We start from the raw sequence: 6,385 nt of genomic DNA on the forward strand, positions 1-6,385 counted from the left end.
ATACCAGGAAGTGACATCATCTGGGCACTTTCAACAGCATGATGGGAGGACAATAAAATAATCTCAATCCATTGTCTCAGTTTTTACACAAATGAATGACAGCATTCATCAACCCTGTTACCAAAGTTACTGTAAGAAGAGATTTTGATCAAGTTACACTCACAACCCTGTCAGCCATTCTGGACAGTTCATTTACTTCATACATTTTGGTGTTTACAGTTTATTCCTAAAATTAGCAATGTTGTAAACTGTATTGAAAATGTCTCTATTTGGGTAACACTCCTGGAAATTGTGAACCAGATATGAAACAAATATAAAATATGTAAATATTTAGTTTGATCTGATGTTGAAAATCAGTATCAAAATGAAATCAGTGACTTACTGTGACAAGAGATTCAGTTGTTCATCATCTCTGAAAACACATGAGAGGATCCACACTGGAGAAAAACCTTACAAGTATTCACAGTGTGACAAGAGATTCACTCAGTCAGTAAATCTGAAAACACATGAGAGGATCCACAGCCGAGAGAAGCGGCACACGTGTGATCAGTGTGGAAAGAGTTTCTCATTTAAAAACCACCTGAAGATACACATGAAGATCTATGCAGTGGAGAAACCACATCACCACAGTCTGAAATCACGATAAGTATTTCATCTTTATTGCTGAGAAACAATGTCTCTTCTGTTAGATACAGCCAAATCTCTCCTCTCTACCTACCCATTAGCTGAAAGTCTGTGCAATTAGCTAATCTTCCTGGGGTCTATTCTAAAATGTTACATAACAACAACAACAACAACAACAAAAACATTTCAATCATCTCAGTAGATAAAATACACTATACACTTCCTGCTTACAGCTCCATGCTGTAGCTTCTGGACCAATCAGTCACACAATTATTCATTGTATTTAACGAATTACCCATAAACTCACTCTATCAAAGTTTGGTGAACCCATCCCTCTAAAACTGCAACTAGCATCCCAAATGTAGCTAACACACAGGCAGAACTAGGTGTCCTGTTACAGATACATGGTACTTTTACGATCAGAAAGAATTCTGCAGAGACTAGTGACTCTGACTAGTCACTCTTTCTGAGAAGGACAAATAAACTCCTTTAATCCTATGTACTCTCTATATAACCACTTGGAAAATGTATAAACATGTATCCAATTTTCCCATCTCATGACTGTCCTTTTATAGGCTTTATTATATGTATTAATTCTCTCTTTTTTTTAACTATTTTGGTATTAATGTTCCTGAGTTGCAAATGTATAGATAACTGAAATTACATTGGTAGCATATTTGGTATCTACGGACTCCAACTTTCGTTTCCTATTTGGTAATTTATGTTACATGTTACTAACTCTGTGACACATTAGTATTATAAGAATCTAGAAGGTTCTTCTCTCATTCATCCAACCCAGTTTCTTATGCTGATATCCTGCCAAATCAAAAAGACTCATAAAACTTCCCTCTGAAAGGGAAACTCCTTATTGGCTCAGATACCTCAAGAGGGTGTGACGTCTTCACCCCTTATATTCACTGATCACAAGATCAATCCTCTCTTCTTCTTCTTCTCTTTTACTGACACATGCTGATGTCAAAATGATGCTGTAAGAAGCTAGAAGCTTCTGTGAAACCCCAAGCTTGTGCCAGGCTTCGGCCTAGAAACGTCCATTCACCAAAGATCCTCTGAATTCAACTGGTTCTCTTTCATCAAGACAATATCAGCAAAGATTCAATGGAAGCCTCCACAAATTGAATCAGGACAGTTTTAATTCAACTTGGGGAGACATGCAAGTATCAAACTTAGTCTTATTATTTGATACATTTACTATCCTTACCCCTTTCAAAGAAGGGCCTGTTAAAATTAAACTGATGGTTTGCTCAATGCTGTTGATCTGCTGAATGTCAAACAATGCTGTAACTTCTTGCTTTCCTGTACTCTGCTTTAGCTCTCTCTCTCTTGGTAAACTGTATGCATGTATGAGTGTTAATGTTAGTTTAAGTGTTTAGTCTAGTTAATAAAGTCTTGTTCATGTCACACGTAAAGTTGTCTGTGTTTTGCGCTCATATACCAGAGTCCCTATTCATGCAAATCCTGACTACAGGTTCTGAGTAGTACTGTACAATAAGATTGTTATTTCACATAACCTGGAAATTAATATTTCTTAGAATTAATAAACAATTAACACTGTGTGTTCATTGGATAATGGGTTAATTGATTGTAATATTAATTATTACATTAAGTTAATTTTATTAACTGAGCCAGATATTTATAATTATAATTATAACTAGCTATGATTAATTATTCATATTTATTTTGAGTTAATTTGCTACAGTGTTACTTGTAAATGTCCAATACTAGCAGAGTCTGTCTAGTACTTTACATGTAGCTCTTGATTGCTTAATCTTAAAATAAAATAAAATATAAAAATAAACTATAAAAGGATTTTAAATGCTTGAATATGCGTCACACTTATTGCTCCCAGCTGGTGGCATCATGACCATAAACAATAATTAATCAGCTCCCATGATTACACATACAACCTCAGCATGATCTAAATCAGGGGTTTTCAGTAGGGATGCACCAATACCAGTATCAGTATCGGGCCTGATACCAAGCTCATATACTTGTACTCATAAAAATACCCCTGATACCAAAGACTGATACCTCACATGATGTAACTGACAGAATTTTCCAAGCACAGAGACACCAACGGCAGCAGCAGAAACAATGTCAGCCTCAGAGGAGTAGAAATACTTCAGGATTAATGATGGCGGAAGGGGGCGCTAGAGAGCAGCACATGGAGTAGGACGCGTTCTCACTTAGCTCCGTCACACTTGTTGAAATGAATCATTTAGGCCCAATCCCAATTCTACCCCTTACCCCTTCCCCTTCCCCTTTGTTTCGCGCGTTCACGTGAAGGGGTGTTCCAATTCTCATTTGGTTGGAGGGGAAGGGGGAAGGGGTAGGGGGAAGAGCCAGGTAGCCCTTCAAACGAAGATTTTTCGGGACCACACTTCAGACGAAGGGGTATGATAAATTTCCAACATGGCCAACCGAGCGAGCAGAGAGACCCATAAATGTAAGTATTTTTTTTTTACGGTAAACAGTATTTTAGTAATAAATAATCACTTGTTTTATGTTGCCTTTAATCGTGTGTTCACGTATACGGTTATGTTCTCCGAAAAAAGATTTGTTAAAATCGCTATGAAAAAAGTTCGCTAATGTTTTTTACTTTATGATAGTTCCACAACATATTTTTTTATATTTTATTGAAACCCGCGTTGATTTGACAACATAAATTCAAATCCGGTGGCAGCTAACTTGTCTTTTTGCCGCATGCCTGATTAATGTATTGTTTTGTTTTGGGTACGTCCATAAATACGTGTACGTTACATGATATAAACAAAAAGTGCATTCAGTTTGCGTGCTTATTCATGAGTATTGTATGTAGGGACTCCTGAGGAAACACGCAGGCTCATACGTTTTCGTGCAGAAAACGAGCAGCGTTTCTTGAAATCGAAATACACAGCAAAACAACTTTGGGAGTGAGTCATCTGTTAAACGTTTATGTTGCTTGTGCCTGATTACTGTGAGATATGTGCACTACTGTTCATTTTGGTTATGACTTATGATGATGTGTAACGGTCTAGTAGTGGTGTCCCATTTCTTAGGGGAATATTTTCAGCCCTACCCCTTGACACACTGTTTCAAGGGGGAAGGGGTAGGCGTAGGGGTAAGGGGAAGGGGTATAAAATAGAATTGGGATTGGGCCTTAAAACTTGTTGCTCTTGCTAAATTTGATCACTCAACATAATTAACATGCTGATGATGAATAAATCTAAAAAGACTGTCAAAAAGGCTCGTCCTCGTCAGCCGACACAGTGGAGGGCACTCTAGCAAGTTTATCAAAAGAGAATGCATCTCTGAAGTCCAAGGTAACGGATTTAGAGGCCAGATCTCATTGACAAATTATCAAGATAGCTGGTCTTTCTGAGAACATCGAGAAGGGCAACCCCACACAATTTGTCTCTGGCCTATTGCCTTCACTATCAGGAGAAGCTAATTTTCCGTGTGACAAAGGTTGACAGAGCTCACCGCATTGGCCGCATTGTGAACAACAGCATGCAAGTTATGATTGCCAGGATACATCATGATACTCTTAAGACTGAGATACTGCATCTTGTCTATAACCAAAGCCCACTCTCTTTTGATGGGAGTCGTATCAGTATCTTTCCAGACTTTCCAGCAGAGTTATCTTCGCAACGCAAACTGCTTGATGGTCCACAGGAGAAACTAAAGGAATAAAATATGCACTGTTGTACCCTGTACATCATGGTAGGACTTAATTCCTAGCTGCTGGTGGCCTGCATAATCCAGATTATATATATTAACAGATCAGTTGGGCCAAAATTAGACAGGTGCATAAATTAGACAGGTGCATAAATTTGGGCACCCCAACAGAAAAATCACATCAATATTTAGTAGAGCCCTCCTTTAGCAGGAATAACAGCCTCTAGACGCTTCTAATAGCCTGTAATGAGTGTCTGGATTCTGGATTAATGTATTTTGGACCATTCCTCCTTGCATGGACAGCCCGCTTCAAATCACCCCACAGATGTTCAATGGATGGTCTGGGGACTGGGATCACAGAACATTGTACTTGTTCCTCTGCATAAAGGCCCGAGTACATTTTGAGCAGTGTTTTGGGTCGTCGTTTCTTGTTGAAATATCCAGCCCTGGCTTAACTTCAACTTTGTGACTGATTCCTTAACATTATTCTCAAGAATCTGCTGATATTGAGTGGAATCCATGCGACCCTCAACTTTAACCAGATTCCCAGTACCGGCACTGGTCCACACAGCCCCACAGCATGATGGAACCTCCACCAAATTTTACTGTGAGGTAGCAAGTGTTTTTCTTGGAATTGCTGTGTTCTTTTGCCGCCATGCATAACGCCCCTTGTTATGAACCAAATAACTCAATCTTTCATCAGTTTCATCAGTCCATAGCACCTTATTCCAAAATGAAGCTGGCTTGTCCAAATGTGCGTTCTGCATACCTCAAGTGAATCTAGCGTTAGCGTCAGTTCTGGCAGGTCACGTCAGTCAAGCTTGCATCAGCTGACTCCCAGGTGACTTGCGTCTACCTATAGGAATACGACGCCTATTACGGCATCTATATATAAGCTCCTCAGTATTATCAGCAGCTATTGCATTTCTCAGGAGCAAATTACCCTCCTCCATCCCCAGCTCCTCCTCTCTTCAGTCAGGATTGGCCTTATTATTTCCCCTGAATCAGACTAATTCTCGAAAAATGTGTATGTTAAATCATGACATTTAATGATATCTGCATGTTGGTCCTGTTCTGTTACCCTGGGGGGTTTATTGCTGCTCTCCCTGCTCTTATCCATGCTAGGCTGCATGGATGCGCAGGGAGTTCTTGCCCAGAACAGAACCATACCGCCAATACAAACTCTATACATTATCTATCATATTTGACGATAGTGGTCCTGACAGAACTCAGTTTGTGGCGTGTGTGCAAAAAAGGCTTCTTTCGCATCACTCTCCCATACAGCTTCTCCTTGTGCAAAGTGTGCTGAATTGTTGAACAACGCACAGTGACACCATCTGCAGCAAGCTGATGTTGTAGTTCTTTGGAGGTGGTCTGTGGACTGTTTTTGACCGTTCTCAACCATCCTTCGCCTTTCCAATATTTTATGTGGCCTGCCACTTCTGGCCTTAACAAGAACTGTGCCTGTGGTCTTTCATTTCCTCACTATGTTCCTCACAGTGGACACTGACAGCTTATATCTCTGCAATAACTTTTTGTAGCCTTCCCCTAAACCATAATATAGAACAGTCTTTGTTTTCAGGTCATTTGAGAGTTTTGAAGGCCCCCCTGTTGCCACTCTTCAGAGTAGAGTCAAAGAGAACAACAACTTGCAATTGGCCACCTTAAATACCTTTTCTCATGATTGGATGCACCTGTCTATGAAGTTCAAGGCTTAATGAGATCACCAAACCAATTGTGTGTTCCAATTAATCAGTGTTAAGTAGTTACAGGTATTCAAATCAACAAAATGACAAGGGTGCCCAAATTTATGTTCGTTTTGATGCATATTGCACATTTTCTGTTAATCCAATAAACCTCATTTCACTACTGAAATATTACTGTGTCTGAAATTGCTGATCCAAACACCCAAATATTTATAAATGAAATCATGGAAACTTGTCAGGGGTTCCTAAACTTTTGCATACAACTTTAAATGGGGTGTTTTGACTTTCGCAGGATCTAGAAGCGAGTTTATTGGGTTAGAATTATGCCAGCTCATCTCTGTATTAGAAATGTTTGTTTTTTATTTTATTTTTCATATTTA

The sequence above is a fragment of the Megalobrama amblycephala genome, linkage group LG5, assembly GCF_018812025.1.
Source record: "Megalobrama amblycephala isolate DHTTF-2021 linkage group LG5, ASM1881202v1, whole genome shotgun sequence".
NCBI classification, from domain to species: Eukaryota; Metazoa; Chordata; class Actinopteri; order Cypriniformes; family Xenocyprididae; genus Megalobrama; species Megalobrama amblycephala.